The following is a 17,998-nucleotide window of genomic DNA, read 5'->3' on the forward strand; positions in this document are numbered from 1 at the left end:
AGCTGACGGTGCCTAAGAAGGACAACAGCGACCACAGAGTCAACAAATTCCCAGGTATGTACCCACAGCTCCACAGAACACGACACCAAATTCAAAACTCCTCCTGTATGTGTGTTGAGTGTAGGCCTAGGTATGTGTGACGCAGTAGTAAATGAAGCCATGTGGGACCCTGAAATGGCAGCTGCCTGACCTCTAAACTGGGACAATGGGATGTGAGGTATCTGCGCTGGCGTTGTACACCGTCGCGGTAGGCAGTCGTAGACCGCGGCATAATGCTGCATTGGTTAACATTGGACCCTATGGGTCCCAGGAGCCAATGATGAAGTGTGCCGGCGGTGATGATACGCACCGCCTCGGACGTCACCGCCGCGGACATGACCGCCATTTTATATCTGATCTTCGACAGGAGAGGACCTACACTGCAAGTGCTGCTGTGACCTCGGTCTGGAAGAGACAATGGCTGCTGCGTCTGGGGAAAGGGCCCCTGCCTTCACTGCTCAGGAGTTGGAGAAGCTAGTCGACGGGGTCCTCCCCCAGTACACGCTACTCTACGGTCCTCCAGACCAACCGGTAAGTACACAGGGAGCACGTTGTATGGGCTATGCTGGGTGGAGAGGTCTGGATGTCAGTAGGAAGGGGGCAGAGTTCAGCGAACATGAAGGACTGTGAATGCATGTGCCACATGGCAAGGGTACGGATGGTGGCCACTCACTTCGACGGTGCAGTTGCTAATGACTTCTCTTCTTCCCCTGTACATGTCATGTAGGTCAGCGCCCACCAGAAGAAGGACATTTGGCGTGCCATCGCCAAGGACGTCCAGACCCTGGGGGTCCACCAGAGACGGGGCACCCACTGCCGTAAAAGATGGGAGGACATTCGCCGCTGGAGCAAGAAGACGGCGGAGGCTCAACTGGGGATGGCCTCCCAATGTGGGAGGGGTGCCCGTCGCACCATGACCCCCCTGATGTTCCGGATCCTGGCGGTGGCCTACCCAGAGTTGGATGGGTGCTTGAGGGCATAACAGCAGACACAAGGGGGTGAGTAAACTCTCATTCTGCGTACTTTGCGCGCAGTGGAGGGGTATGGGTGGGGGAGGAGGGATGTGGGTTTCCCTAGGCCACGGCGAGTTACGTAGGCTAGGCCCCTCCGGAATGCAGGCCATGTGGCACTCACCCCACCTCTGTAGAGTGGCAAGTACAGGTATACATGCCCCTGTGTCATCTATGTGTGCAGATGACCACCATAGCTATGTAGGCCAGATCCCAGGAATTGCATCTGTAGAGGCCAAGAGCACGGCTTAGTGCAGGGGGCTGCTGTGTCTGTATTGTCCGCCAACGGTAGCGGTAAGCCATGCACTCAACCTGTCTTTCTTCTGTCGCCCCCCCCCTTTTTGTGCTCTCCCTGTTCTTGTGTTCATCAGCATCATCAGGCGGAGGTACAGTGGCTACGGAGCACGAGGGAGCTGCATCCCACATGGCCATGGAGGGCCACACCACAGACTCTGAATACACCAGTGGGACGGAGGGCGAGGGAAGCTTCACGTCGGTCACCGGATCACCAAACAGCGACACGGACTCGTCCGCCGTTGGGAGCTCCCTTGTGGTGGTGGCACCATTTGTGCCCCCACTTCCACAGGTACAGCCGCCACCTCCCCTACCAGCACCGTCCTCCCAGCAGCCCCTCAACCTTCTCTCCGTGCCCGCTCACCCAGGAGGGTGGGCATCACCTTTGCCCCAGGCACCTCAGCCCCTGCCCCAGTCACCCCTGCTGCCCTCAGTGAGGAGGCCATTGACCTCCTCAGGTCACTCACTGTTGGGCAGTCTACCATTGTAAATGCCATCCAGGGTGTAGAAAGGGAGTTGCAGCACGGTAATGCATTCCTGGAGTGCATTCATTCTGGTCAGGCTGCCCTTCATCAAACCCTGCAATCTCTGGCCTCAGCACTGATGGCAGCCATTGTCCCTGTGTCTAGCCTCCCCCCTCCAACTTCCTCTACCCAGACCCAGTCCTCTGTACCCCAGCCTATCCCAAGCACACCAACAGACAAGCATGCATACACCTCAACACACAAAAGTAGCTCAGGCAAACATAAGCACCACACAACCCACAGGCACCCAAACAAGCATCACCCACATACAGACACAACAACATCCACTGCCTCCACTGTGTCCCCCTCCTCGTTGTCTCCCTCCTCCCTCCCAGTGTCGTCTAAACTCTCACCTGCATGCACTACATCTACAGGCACTAGGACTCGCACCAGAACACCCAGCACCACACCCCGCTCACCTGCACTCACCACCCCCACTACCATTTACACGTCCCCTGTGTCCACTCCCAGTGTGTCTGTGACGCCCCCTCCCAAAGTACACAAACGCGGGCACCCACACACCCAACATCCATCCACCTCACGACAGCCTCCAGTACCTGCACCTGCACCCAAATCACCTAGTTACACCTCCTACAACCACCTCCTCTTCCTCCGCTCCAAAACCCCCTCCAGCTACCCATCCCAGTCTTCGTCAGAAACTCTTCCTCAGCAACGATGACCTCTTTGCCACCACCCCCACCCCTCCAATCATAGGTCCCGTAGTAGCACCTCAGCCAAAAAAATTCCAGTACCAGTCGTGCGTGTTAAAGGTGTGTGGAGTGCACCGGCCGCCAGGGCAGCCAGTGTGACACGGAGCCAAAGCACTGCCAGTCCACCCCCTGTAAAGCACCTTAAGTTGGAAGGTGGCCGACGGGACAGGGTGAAGACTCCTGCCAGCAAAACAGCTCACAAGGGTCCCGGGGGAGTGCCAAGTCAGCTGTGACTCCTCCCAAGGTGGTGAAGGGGCAGAAGAACTCTCCAAAGTCTGGTAAGAGCAGCACGGCGGAGAAGGGCGCCATCCTCCCCGGTGGACGGGACGCCACCGCCAGCACTGTCATCACTGGTCCGGAGACCACCCCCAGAGTCAGTGCCCTGGAGGGCAGCACTGTTGTCACTGGTCCGGAGACCACCCCCAGAGTCAGTGCCCTGGAGGGCAGCAGTATCGTCATTGGTCCGGAGACCACCGCCAGAGTCAGTGCCCTGGAGGGCAGCACTGTCGTCACTGGTCCGGAAACCACCGCCAGAGTCAGTGCCCTGGAGGGCAGCAATATCGTCACTGGTCCGGAGACCACCGCCAGATTCAGTCCCTGGAGGGCAGCAGTATCGTCACTGGTCCGGAGACCACCGCCAGAGTCAGTGCCCTGGAGGGCACCAGTATCGTCACTGGTCCGGAGACCACCGCCAGAGTCAGTGCCCTGGAGGGCCCCAGCAGCCACAGCCCCGCTGGGTAATGAGGGACCGTCATGCCACACACCAATGCACAGGTCAGAGACAGCAAAGTCAAGCACCGCTTAACAGGGCCAAGACCGCCATGGTGAAGACCGCTGAACAGGGCAAAGCAACGCTGAACAGGGCAGAGAACACCCTGGTGAAGACCGCTGAACAGGGCAGAGACAGCAAAGGCAAGCACCGCTGAACAGGGCAAAGACCGCCATGGCAAAGCACCGCTGAACAGGGCAGAGACCGCCATGGTGAAGACCGCTGAACAGGGCAGAGACAGCAAAGTCAAGCACCGCTGAACAGGGCAAAGACCGACATGGCAAAGCACCGCTGAACAGGGCAAAGACCGCCATGGCAAAGCACCGCTGACCAGGGAAAAGACCGCCAAATCAAGCATTGTTAGCCCATGTGCAGGTGTGACAGTGATGGAACAAGGACCGTCACGGGGAGCGTGATGCACTCTGGGCACCAGTCCCCCTCCAGAACCAGTGGAGACTGTTATCCACTTGAGAGACTGTGGCTTTGCACTCCCCAGGATGGTACAGTGGGCAAACCACCTACTGTAGAGACTTGAGAGACTGTGGCTTTGCACTCCCCAGGATGGTGCAGTGGGCAAACCACCCACTGTAGAGACTTGAGAGACTGTGGCTTTGCACTCCCCAGGACGGTACAGTGGGCAACCCACCCACTGTAGAGACTTGAGAGACTGTGGCTTTGCACTCCCCAGGATGGTACAGTGGGCAAACTACCCACTGTAGAGACTTGAGGGACTGTGGCTCTGCACTCCCCAGGATGGTACAGTGGGCAAACCACCTACTGTAGAGACTTGGGAGACTGTGGCTTCGCACTCCCCAGGATACATCAATGGGCATGGAGCCCTGTCATGGATCTGGCGTGGTGCTGTAATCCGGCTGAGGTTCCCCCCTTCCCTTCCCCCTGAGGTGCCTGTTGTATTTCTATCTGATGCCCCTGCAGTGCTCTCTCCGTTTGTGGACAGGGATCTAGTGTGGGCCTCGCCCATGCATTTTGGGCTCAGTGGTCCACGGACATTGATATGTGCATATCTGCACTACTAATCGTAATGTATAAAATCTGGAATGTGTATATATCTGTATATATTTGGTTACTGTGGTTTGATACATCACAATGTTTGAACTGATTTCCTTTTGTCTTTGCATTCTTCCGGGGGGGGGTTGTGGGTTGTTACTGTGCTGTTTGGAAATGCATTGGTGTGTGTGTTGTAGTGGGTGAGGGTCGGGTTGGGGGTGGGGGTGTTGCGTGTGTGTCCCCCTGACTTTTGCCTCCCCCTCCCCTATGTCGTAGGTGCAGTACTCACCGTTGTCTTCGGCGCCTACGTTGCTGGTGATCGTAGAGGAGCAGGAAGACAAGCGCAGTGAGTATTCAGAATACGGGCTCCATGGTGGCCTCCTTCCTCATGGAGTGTATTAAGGTGAGCGTTTTCCCATTGCAAAAGCTGTTTCCACCATGTTTTTATCCACAGTGAATCCGCCCTGGAAAAGGTGGCGGATTGGCGGGTTGTGATACTGTGGGTGGTACATTGTCTCCCGCCTGTCTGTTGGCGGTGACCGCCGTTCTGCTTGTCTGTACCGCTGTGGCAGGCGGAGTGTTAAAGTGGCTGTTTATGTTGGCGGTTTCCGCCACGCTCATAATTCCCTTTTTTTGTCCGCCGGCCTGTTTGCGGTATTACCACAGCTTTAACACCGTCCGCCAGGGTTGTAATGACCCCATCAGTTTATGTTGTCATTTGTGCAGTTTAATAGGTCAATAGTGAAGTCTACTGGTCGAGTTTGAGTCAAAGTGAGTGAATGAAAACTTCAATGGAGATTTGGTGAGTTCTAAAGTGCACTAGAATAATAATCCATTGACAGGTCGAGAGTAGAATTTGCGGGTCAAATTTTACGGGTGCGGGATCTGAGAAGGAGAAAGTACTAGCCGAGGCTAGGCAAAATCTCTGTAAAGTTCTGAAGTGATTGTGTTACCCTTTCCTGTAGTAAACCGGCAAATTTTGAGTTTATTTTGGTTGGTGCTCACAATATATTGCATTAGTTTGTGTGAAGCGAGTGTGGGAAGACAAGCCGCAAGACTTTGTCAGCCGCAGTGTGTGAGTGTGACGTCATTTTGAGCCGTGCTGGGATAGGTTGGTTAGTGAGAAGGGTCACGCACGGATTGGCAGCTGTCCATGAGAGGCAATTGGTTGAGAAGGTAGGCGAAGAGAGATCTGGGAATTAAAGTCACTTCCTGATTTGATTGTGGGCACAATAGAAACATGAAGACGATAATTTTCAAGGCTTTAAAAAGCGCTTTGAGGGGAGATGTATATATTACCACGAGTGTAGGGAAGGTTACACTGCCAGAGGGTACACCGGCTTATATTGTAATGGAGGAAAAGGGTGTCGCTCCATGTCTTTGGTTAAAGCAATGGTGCAAAGCCACGGAGAAAGAGGGGTGCTTAGCTTTTCCTGAAAACGAAACGTTCAATTCGAGGGTTTTAGAAAATTGCTAAATGATCTGAAGGCACCTCCGAGACCAGCACAGTTTGAGGTGTTAACAATCTAGGAACTAATGGCAATACGGCAACAGCAACAGAAATTTGAGAGGAGAATGAGGAAAGCAGAGAAGACACTAGCGGAGGCTAGGTGGGATAGTGCACAGATAGTTTGGAGGAGAGAAACAATAGATGGAGTTAGGCTGTTTCCAGCGATAGCTCAAGAAGGTGAAGACAACAAAGAGGTCAGGAAGCCCTGGTCAGAGGTAGATGACTCAGATGATAATGAGTTCCTTAATCAGTTACTGTATGATCGACCACCGCCATATGCGATAGACGAGAACAGACCGAGTGCCAGTGCATGTCCTGCAGGTTTGACACAAGAGAAGGTGACAATAAATCCGACACAGGTTAGTCCTGTCTCGACACAAGTCCTGGTGCAGAGTAGTTTTGGTGTGTCCACTGCCCAGGTTATGCAACCTCGGCTGCAACTGCCACAGGTTCAGAGACTTTACCCTGACGTACCCATTTTAGAGACTACCACTAATCTGATGGTGCCGACAGAGCCAGCATCTGAAAGACCAAAGTTGATACAGACGGAGCCAACTTCACCTTTACTGCCCCAGGTGCAGCCGCAAATGATTCCGAGATATACTTTGGTCGCAGGACCGCAGTCAGACATGACACCAGTGATAAGCCATAATATGGAAGTTAGTCCTCCACAGGTTTTGGGGAACAGACAGACACCAGCTGCCATATCTTTGCCTATTACAGTTGGTCCACCAGTGGCACTGTATGCACAGGCGAGGCCTAGTATATGTGATCAAGGAGTAATGACACAAAATATGACAAGAAGAGGGTTTGTAAGAAGCTCCCAAGGAACGACTCCAGTAGAACTGACATTTGAAGGGCTAGGCCCTTGTTAGATTTCAGTCCGATTGGGGCTCCTCAAGAGGCCATGAGACATACAGGTTCGAGACTGCTGACACCGCAAATCTTGAGTGCGAATGTACCACAGACACTTTTAGTGCAGGCCGGGAATATTTCATTACAAGGTTTAACAGCACAACAGCTGACCAATTGGTTAGACAAGCTTAATACTCCACAGACTGCTCCTGTAGCCGCAGGGAGGGAGGAAGGAGAAGAATACCTGAACCTTGTGAGGTTGGGTACGGAAGCCGATAAACTTGTTGAAGGGAGCATGGGTGTGAACAGGTAAGAGTCATACATGGAAGCAGAATTGAGGTATTTGCTTCCAAAGATAACAAGAGAAGTGAGCAGGGTGCACCAGAGGTAGGCAAATTTGGCAGACAAATATGGCGTAGATTTAGAAAATACCAAACATTTGAAGAGGAGTTACAGGTTAGATTTTGAGCCTAAGGATTTCAAACACATGAGGTCTACTGGAATGAAGGCGCACCTCAAGGAGACACTGCAGAGTGCACAAGTTTGGGGAGCCTTAGAGAAGTGGGAAGGCAGATGGGCGAAGATAAGAGACAAGATGAAGAGTGATTGAATGGAGCTGTCAGCAAAAGCATTATCAGATACAGGTACGGTAAAGATGTTACCAATGAGAGAGACTGCCGGAGGGGTTCTCGTCCATGTACCTTGGACTAGAGGGGATATTCTGTCTTTTACAAATGACTTCCACAGGCTGAGGGAGAAGCCAATAGAGTGGTATCAGCAGACGGACAGGTTTGTGAAACTTGAGAAGTGTCTTTGGGAAGACCTGAATACTCTCTTTGAGATCATACTTCCAGCTGATTTGTGGATTGAGTGCAAACGGAGCGTAGATTGGCCGACTGAGGAACTGGCAAGGGACAGAAACACAGGGGCACCGTCTCTTGATATGATGAAGTATTATTATAAGGTGATTGAGTTTCTGAAAATGAGAGTTTTGCCTAAGAATATTGATTGGCAAAGGATTGATCGAATGGCTCAGGAAGTTAAGGAGTCGATGCATGCCTATTATGAGAGGTTTTTGAAGGCGTTTAAAAATTACAGCGGTACAGACGTTATTGAGGCGAAGGACATGAATCACCTTGTGTTCAGGTTTGTGAAAGGGTTGAGACCTGAGATTTGGCCAGATGATTAAGAGTCACTTGATTTGTTCGCAAGCAAAGCCGATTGACGAGATGTTGCAGTATGTGAAGTACTGCAGCAATGAGATTGAGTTGAAGCAGAGAAAGTTGAAGGAGAAAGCGATGGTGATGCAAATTATGGCAGCACAGACGGGGATGCAAGGAGGTTGTCTACAGTAGATGGTGCAGCAGCCGCAGGGAAATGGGATGTTTCAGGCGCAAATGCGTGGTAGTAGTCGAGGAGGTTTTGAGAACCGCAGTCCATATTTGAATACTGTAGTAGTTCAAAACGATGCACAGTGAATGAAAAGGATATTACCTTGTCATGCTTGCGGGTCTGTTCGACACTGGAAGCAGGAGTGCCCAATGATGGTGCAGGATGGTGTTAATCAACAAAGCAATGATGTCAGTGCATTCCAAAATGTGAAAGGACCAAGAATGAGGGGTCCAAGTCCACATTTTCAGAATAATGTGAATCAGATGGAGAGTTTTCAATCCATGCAGCAGGTGCAGATGCCACGTATACAGCCAATACAGTTACAACAAGTGCAACAGCAAGTCCCCATGGTACCTAGAAAGCAAATGCAAGTGCCCTTAGTGCCAATGGAACAGCAACAGGTGATGCTTCCTCAACAGGTCACAGATCAAAGAGTGAGTCAGAATCACACAGTGCAACAGTACCCATTGCGTGGTGAGAATGGAATAAACGATGAATGGTCGGATGAGAGTTCAGACAGTGAAGAGTGTAGGCTTGCAGTGTCCCTAGAGGTAGATCAGAGAGGACCCTATGTTCAGGGGAAGGTAATAAGTCACAAGGTTTCTTTCTTGGTTGACACGGGAGCTACACCCTCTACAGTTAGAAGTGCAGAGGTTCCGAAATTGCCCCTTTAAGGACAGACAGTTAAGGTAGTGGGAGTAGCAACCCAACTCCTGACTAACCCAATCACAGATCTGGTTCAAGTTGAGCTTGGCACTTTCCAAGGATTACACAGATTTGTGGTTTGTGATTCAAGTCCTGTATCCTTACTGGGAAGAGACTTACTGTGTAAGACGAGGTGTTCAATCACCTATTCCAATGAGGAAATTGAGGTCCAGACAAACAGTGATGATGAAGGGGAGGAACAAGGTTCAGAGCCTGAAACTGAGACAACGGATGAGGAATGTCCTCTGATTAACTTCTTTCCGATGTTCACAGTAGATGATCTCCCGGCAGACTTACAGGGAATAGTTCAAGAAAGGGTGTGGGACCTCACAGGGAAAGAAGTAGGGTTGATAAAAGGAGTAGAACCAGTAAAAGTCAGTGTGAAGCCTAACACTGTGTTCCCCCAGATACCCCAGTATCATATGGCGCAATATGTCCTTATAAAGGTTGCGCAAATCATTGCAGATTTTGTGAAACAGGGAGTCCTGAAAGAGGTGCTGAGTACTCCGTGCAATTCCCCAATAATGGGACTGAGAAAGCCTTGTGGGAAGGTTCGGATTGTCCAAGATTTGAGGAAGATCAATGACATAGTAGTGAAGTGTTGCCCAGTAGTGCCAAATCCTGCTGTGATTATGTTTCAGACCCCATGCGATGCAGAATGATTCACAGTAATTGATCTGGCCCAAGCGTTCTTTTCTGTGCCTCTTCATGAGGACAGCCAATTTCTCTTCAGTTTAAAATTTTTGGACAAGGTTTACTGTTGGTGTCGAATTCCTCAAGGGTTTTCGAAATCACCTTCCATATTTAATCAGATATTGAAGAGGAATTTTGAGTCATTGGAGCTGCCTTTCCAATCGACTCTAGTGCAATACATTGATGATTTATTGATCGCTTCTAAAACAAGGGACGAGTGCAAGTACGATTTGATTGCTTTGCTAAATCACTTGGGAAAGAATGGGCACAAGGGGGCAGATGTATCATCACAGCCCTTTGCGATTCGGAAATTGCAATTTTTAAGAAATCGCTATTTTCGACTCGCAAAGTGCCATGTATCACATTCGCGATTCGGTAATAGTGATTTCCTAAAAATCGCAAATGCAATTACCGAATCGCAAATTGGGATACCGGCCCCATTCGCAGCTATGGGCCTGTTGGCCCATAGCTGTGATTTTTTTGTATTTCCAAAATTGCGATTTCTGAACCAGAAATCGCAATTTTGGAAATGCAAAAGCCCAGGGTGCTGGGGGCCTAAGGCCCCCTCTGCTGCACCCCAAAATCATTTTTTGCACCATGTAAGGTACACACATGCCAAAAGGGCATGTGTGCTTTACATGTTCAATTTAAAAATGCAGTTTAACTGCATTTTTATTTTTTGCACCAGGTTACCACCTGGTTTGATATCATGGTATTTTGCATGTGCAAAATGCCATTCTGCGAAAAATCGCAATTTGCGTTTTTTTGCAGCATTGACTTGCGACCTGGATTTTGCGAATCGCAAATTGCGACTCGCAAAATCCAGGTCGCAATGCAAGAAATCGCAATTTTAGCGATTTGTGCTTTGAGGTCTGCGAATGCCTTTCATGCATTGCAGACCACTTTTTTGCACTCGCAAACGGCCGAATTTAGCGATTGGCACCGTTTGCGAGTGCAAAATATTTTCATACATCTGGCCCTAGGTGTCCCCGAGGAAATTGCAATATTGTCAGAAAGAGGTCAAGTATTTGGGTCATCAGATCAAGAAAGTGTCCAGGAAATTGTCCAGACAGAGAATAACGGCAGTGTTACAGATGAATCCCCAACGACGCGGAGAGATGTTAGGATGTTTCTAGGAATGGTGGGTTACTGTCGTCAGTGGATCCCAAATTTTTCAGTCATTTCTAAGCCATTGCAGAGGCTGACGGTCAAGGAGAACCAGGATGCCATAGTTTTGGGAGAGAAGGAAATGAGGGCATTCACTGAGTTAAGGGAGAGCATGTGTAGGGCTCCAGCTTTAGGTATCCCTGATTACACGAAGTCCTTTGTTCTGTTTTGTCATGAACGTGATGCATGTTCTTTGTCTGTCTTGACACAGGTCCATGGAGGTGTGAACCGACCAGTAGCATATTTTTCAGCTACTTTGGTCCCAGTTGCAGCAGCCTTCCCGGGTTGTCTGTGTGCAGTAGCAGCAGTCGGACAAAGCCTCACACAGTGTGAAGGTATAGTGATGGGACGTCCTTTAACAGTCATAGTCCCTCACTCAGTTGAGATCCTTCTAACATGAACGAAAACCCAGCACATGACAAATGCGAGATTGACCAAATATGAAATGATTATATTGGGGTCACCAAATGTAACGTTAAAAAGATGTACAGTGTTGAACCCGGCAACTTTGCTTCCAAGTGAAAATACAGAGGTTGAAAATGTGGAAGATGTAGAACATGATTGCCTTGAGGTAACAGAAATGTGCACCAAACCAAGACCTAATATTAAAGATATCCAATTGGAGGAAAATGACCAAATTATCTTTGTTGATGGGTCATGTTTGTGAGACTCAGTAGGAGTGCGGAGAGCCGGATATGCTGTATGCACGATTTTTGGTATCCTGGAAACGTCCTGGCTCTAAGGAGTGTATTCCGCTCAGGTAGCTGAACTGGTAGCTCTTACCAGAGCTTGTCATGTCTCTTCTCAGATGAGAGTGACTATCTATATTGATAGTAGATATCGATTTGGAATTGTCCATGATTTTGGCCAACTATGGTCACAGAGGGGTTACTTGACCTCTTCTGGTTCGCCAGTGAAAAATGGTGAAAGAACTAAGGGGTTGTTGCACGCTATTGAGTTACCTCATGGAATTGCCGTGGTGAAATGCAGTGCACACCTGAAGTCACAAGACTTTGTTTTAATGGGAAATGGATATGCGGATCAAGTCGCAAGGTTTTGCACATTGAACTGTGTATCACTTAAGGATCAATGGGAATTGTTGCCTGAAAAGGAAAATGAGACATGTACAGGGTGTGCCTTGAGGGTGATTGATATATTACAAGAGCTGAAATTGTTGCACGGTCGTGTCAGCAAAGATGAGAAGCGTTCTTGGGTCAGGATGCAATGGGTACAAAGACCAGATGATTTGTGGGTTTCAGACGAGGGAAAAATGGTCTTGCCGAACAGTCTCTTGTCACAATTTGCAAGGTTTTACCATGGCCAAGCACACATTGGGAGGGATCCCATGATCAGGTTGTTCAAGATTGACTGGTTTAATCCAAAATTTAGACAAGCTGCAGAGGTGATATGCCATCTTGTATCATCTGTCAACAGATGAATGTGGGGAAAGGGACAGTGGTGAATTTGAGCCACATTGGGAGAGCTGGGGGTCCATTAAGCAGAATGCAATTGGATTTCATAGAGATGCCTATGTGTGGAGGTTTGAGATAGGTGTTGGTGATTGTGTGTATCTTTAGTCATTGGATTGAAGCTTATCCTACACGCAGGAATGACAGCCTCATAGTAGCGAAGCTGCTGCTTAGGGAATTGATACCACGTTTTGGTTTTTTGATCTCTTTAGAATCAGATAGTCACTTCAACAATGAGGTGGTTAGGTTACTGTGTGCAGCACTGAACATTGAGCAGAAGTTGCATTGTAGTTACCGCCCTGAGGCATCAGGACTAGTGGAACAGATGGATGGTACTCTGAAATCGAGAATGGCGAAAATGTACGGAGCCACGAATTTGAAATGACCTGATGCATTACCTTTAGTGTTAATGTCAATAAGAAATACCTCTAACAAGAAGACGGGACTGTCTCCGCATGAGATTCTCATGGGTTGAGCTATGACACTGCCTGCAGTGCCTGCAAATGCTCTTGTGAATATCACGGATGATATGGTGTTGGACTACTGCAAGGGTCTGTCTGATGTGGTCTACTCTTTTTTTCACCAAGTGGAAGCTACCACCCTGCCACTGATTCATGATCCAGGACACAACCTGAAAGCTGGTGACTGGGTTGCCATTAAGAAACACATAAGGAAGACGTGCTTGGAGCCGCGTTGGAAGGGACCCTACCAAGTGATACTAATGACTACCACTGCTGTGAAGTGTGCAGGAGTTCTGAACTGGATCCATGCCAGTCACACGAAAAAGATGACGTGTCCGACTATTGAGGAAGTTGAGTCGTTGAAAGTACCAACAACAGAAAAGGAAGTGTCAGGGCCGGAGAGTAATCAAAGGGTAACTGAGACAGAAGCAGAGCCCGTTGAAGACGGCTTGGTCACCCCAGTAAGAGACGAGGGAGAAGAGATACAGAGAGGTGACGGTGAGCCTATCTCAACTGAGGCAACAGGGTAACCTAGTCAAAGAGAGGTTCTCTCAGAAGTAGACTATTTCGAGAATGAGCGAGAGCACTTGACAAACCCAGAAGATGAAGGATTTGAGGGGTAAGAGAGTCCAAACTCCTGAGCAGATTGCAGGTCCACCAAGAGAAAACACCATCAAGTCAAGAGAGAAAGAAGGGTTGCCACAGGAAGGATCAAAGACCAGAGAGATACTGAAAGGAGACAAGTGGCCAAAGTTGCAAGTGAAAAAGGGGAAAGTGGTTGTCGAAGATGCTATAGAAGAAGAAATTGACACAACAAGGAGAGTAGATCTAAGTGAAGGAAAGTTGCAGGATGATCGCAAGTTGAAAAGGAAGAGAGTAGCAAATAGAAGGTACGCAGGTCCTGAATGGGAGTATATGACAGCTGAATGGCAACAGGAGTTGCTGGCATTCTGTTTTGATCGAGAGATCCCAGGTCAATACTTTGGCAGCTGAGTCTGGCTGAAGGATCTGAAAGGGTGTAAAGATTTGAGCTAAGATCGAACTTGATAAAGAGACTGAGAAATTACCGATGAGACCTTCAAAACCTGAGTCGACTTCTGAAAACCGATTTAGACAAGCTGCTAACCTGAATTGACAAGGGATCCTGGGAGAAAGATTGAAAGCTGTAAATAATAGCTGAAAGAAGATTTGCTTGTTTTGACCTTTGCTGCAGGAGAGAATTATTAACCATCCTCTGTTGTTGTTGTTTTGAATTAACTATCCTTCACTTTCTAATTCTTTACAGAGAGAATGAAGGGAGTAGGCATTGTAAATACTTGAGTGTTGGTTTAGGTATTGTGTGTATGACATTGATTGGGGTTGTGATTGTGGGTATGACATTAATGGATAAGAGTGGGACTACTAATGCTACAATTCCTGAGACTACCACTGCACTAACAGCTTGGGAACGGTTTGAGTTGGATGAGAGATATTTGCATGAGGGAACTAATTCAAAAGGGGAACTTTCTACTAACGTTTTATATTGCTTGCTGAGTGACTATGTTGAGATAATGAAAGCGAAGGATTGCTTTGTGTGCACACAGATTCCTGTTTCGGTACAAGAGGGGGTTACCTATCATAGCTTGCCGTTAACATATGGGATAAGCTGTAGTCTGCTACTAACAAGATTTTAAAATCAGGAGGAGGTCCAATACTTCTATTCTAATCATGATTTGGTGTTTTCTTATGTACCTATAATGGAGGATTTGAGTAGTGTAGCTAGATACTACGGAATAAAGTTTCTTTGAGCTGACATTGACATTTAGTTCATCTTATGCACATCGCAATTATCTGACATGCTTGCTTACACCTGCAGAGAAAAGCTTTTTAGATCACACGGGGATTAAAGGAGGGCATCAAAGGGTAAATTGAAAAAGGGATTGCAGCAGCGAGCTTTTGCTAGTAGTGAAAGTTATGGTGCAATTAGAGAGAAAGGGAAGCTAGCTTTAGATGCATTACACATAGGGAAGCTTTGTATATCTAGACCAAAAACATATTATGATGATGTGTTTGTGGGAATGAGTGAATGTAAGCATGTGTTTTTGTTTCGGAGTAAATGGACGAACATGTTAAATGGGCAGGATCCAGCGATCCCAGGGATCTATTACATATGTGGGCTTAATGCTTATTACGGTCTTCCAAAGGGATGGTATGGGACATGTTACTTGGGTATAGTTTTCCCAAAGATATATCAACTTGATGATTTGAGAAGGTTTCTGAAATTGTCTGAATTGCATTGTACTAGACAGAAGACAGAGACCGCTGCAGGTATAGTGGGAGACATATTTAGGGAGATAATTCCTTAAGTGGGAGTTATCTTAAATTCAATAAAGATTCGAAAGTTGTCTACTATTGTGGATAACATGCTGACAAACTTTTCGGGAGCTATACTCCTAATGGATACTGAACTTGCTGCGGAGAGGGCCATGACTATCCAAAACAGGCTTGCCTTAGACATTCTTTTAGCGAAAAATGGCAGAGTTTGTAGGATGCTTAATGAGCGTCATTGTTGCACCTATATACCAGATAATAGTAATGAGATTAGAAATATGCTTACTAACTTGACTAGGGATAGTACAGACTTGAAGGATTTGAAAGAACCTGGTGTTTTGGAAAAGGTTGGAAGAGGTTTTGCTTCAGTGGGGAATTGGCTTAGCAACATTTGGCATGGGATATTGTCTAAATGAATACAAGGGATATTGATTGTTATAGCTTGCCTATTTGGATTATGGGTGGCATGTAAAATTAGCAAAAGGATAAAATTGAATAAGGCGAAAAATAATAGGAGGAGGGAAGAAAAAGAAAGGGAAAAATTGTTTAGGGAAAAATCAAGGGAAAAGCCAAGAAGTGAAGAGATTGAAATGACTAAATTCTAATTGATGTAAAATTCATGGGGATGGTTTTGTGTTATGACAAGTGTCATCAGAGGAGTGATTGTTGGAGTGTGTCTTTTAAAATTAATATTAATTTCGCAATCTTGCAAATATATTGTGTGATGAAGCTGCATAGAAAATGTGTTAACGTAGAAAATAATGCACACGTTTGAAATGTGCCCACGGGGAGTGGCTACCATTGTATACGAAGACTAATGAAAAGCTTATTAATTCTGAATTATTGTGCCATAATGTTTTGAATTTGTATTAGTATATCATAATTAGAATTATATGTTAAGAGTTTTGCTTTATTAAATTAGAATTCACAACAGGTGCAAGGTTAACCGTGCTAGGAGAAGACAATGAAGACACTGACTGGAGTGTAAAAGTGTAACCTTTTCTACCTGACATTGCAACCGTTGAAGATGTCAATAACATGGACCAATCCGCGACATGGGAACTGTAAACGGGGGAAAATTCTAGTATGTTGCTTACCGAATTATTGGACAGAGATAACGATGCACCAAACTTTATCCAGTGAGGAATTAGGGAACAATTAGACGGTTTTGAATTAACAGTGTAACCCAAGAGAAACAGATACCTTTTCCTTTTCCATTTTGACGGGGACATTTGCCTTTTTCCTTTGCCATAAGACTTTTGTTATTTGCCATTTTTCCGGACACTTCAGAATCATACTTTAGAGTTAAATTGTCCTGCCACTTCAAACCATCCTCTACCCCATTCTTGTCTGATATCAACTTCTCCTCCATCTGAGGGAAGTAATCCATTTTCTGAACTATGCTATATTGAGACTTTACCCCGTCCTATCTCTGCTGATGGTGAATTGACTGAAGTCCTGAGGACGAAGACTGACGCTGTTTGCTGATCTGTTGGATTGGTAACTATCCTATGCAAAATTTGTGATTGTCTGTTTGCCTTTTCTTTCTAGGTAGCAACTGCAATTTTGATAGAGGCCTTAGTTTAGATGTTTTCCAAATTTGTGTTTACTAAAATGTTTTGCATGAAGCCCAACATGCTAATGCTAATTCGTGGTTAGTTAAGGAATTCACAAATATCCTATGCAAATAGACAAATGACTGAGTTCTTGCTTTGTTGAATCAATGTACTAATGAGACTCTGCTAAGTTGCTTCATATTAATGATGTGCCTAAATACTGGATGAATATAACTGATGCATTGATCAAAGTCCTGTTTGATCACTAATTAGGATTGGTTGGCGTGGTTTATTGTTAATAAGATTAACAGACATGATGTTAGATTGTAAACAATAAGGAAATAAATATCTTAACTTTTGACTAAAACTGATGTGGTTATTCGTGAACTGAGGAGTTATGGTGAGTTCAATGATTAAGTTCTTATTAAATGTTTATTGATTAGAATGTTTTATTATTGATTGTTTATTGATTTATTGATTTGTGATATCAAGAAAATATTTTGTGCTGGGAAGTCCCCAAACGTGGTCAAAAGGTTTGTTGACCTAAACACGTCTCCTTGTAAGTTTACTTATTAAGGCTCTGACGCGCTAACAGATGCCAGTCTTTTTGGGTTAGCCAGTGAGTGATTGGGTGTGAACAAACCGTAGCACTTGCATCAAGAGCTCTGAAACAGTTTGATGGTCAATACAGTATGATTGTATGTGAAGCATTTGCGTATGTGTAGACAGTGCATACATTTAAAATGTACATTTGGGGAAGCAAGTTTGAACTACTCACTGATCACAAGCCACTGATGCACATTTTTAGTAAAGTAAACAGTAATAACTTGTCTGCTCAGGCTTAATAAGTTAGGGGCAGATTTATGGAAAGAGGAACTGCACGAAGTGCAGCTCCACTTTCCCTGCACCCCTTAGCGCCCCCCTACCTCCACCATGTGTATGCTGTATTTGAAATATGGCAGACCATGGCGCAGGGTAGGGGGCAATAGGGTCATGCAATGTAAAGCTATTGATGTACTATGCAGGAGTAGCGCTAAAATGTTGGTGCTACTCTTGCAGAGTACATAGGGGCCCATTCTAAAGAAAGGAAGCTCCCTTTTAATGCCTGCTCTGAGCAGGGTTTAAAAGTGCCGTAAACAATGGTGCAAGGAAATCTCATAGATTTTCTTGTGCCATTTTTTCAGCCCCCCGTAGCCGGGGAACGCCCCCTTTGCATACCTTATGCCTAGCTCAGGCATAATGTAGCGCAAAGGGTTACAGAGTGGCGCATTGCACCACTCTGTAAATACGGTGAAGGGATTTCAGCCTTGTTGGGCCACATTAACGTCAAAAATAATCCTACTAATGTGGCACAAGTGGCACAAGGTGGCGCTAGGGGATATAAATATGCCCGTTAGTGTCCAGGCTACAGGAGTACAATTTTTCAATCAAGCATATTCCTGGGAGTGAACCTCAGGGCAGATTGTTTATTCAGAACGCCAGTGGATGGTAATAACAATGATTCTCGCATGGATGATGTAGAATGT

Source organism: Pleurodeles waltl, chromosome 10 (genome assembly GCF_031143425.1).
Source record: "Pleurodeles waltl isolate 20211129_DDA chromosome 10, aPleWal1.hap1.20221129, whole genome shotgun sequence".
Taxonomy (NCBI): Eukaryota; Metazoa; Chordata; class Amphibia; order Caudata; family Salamandridae; genus Pleurodeles; species Pleurodeles waltl.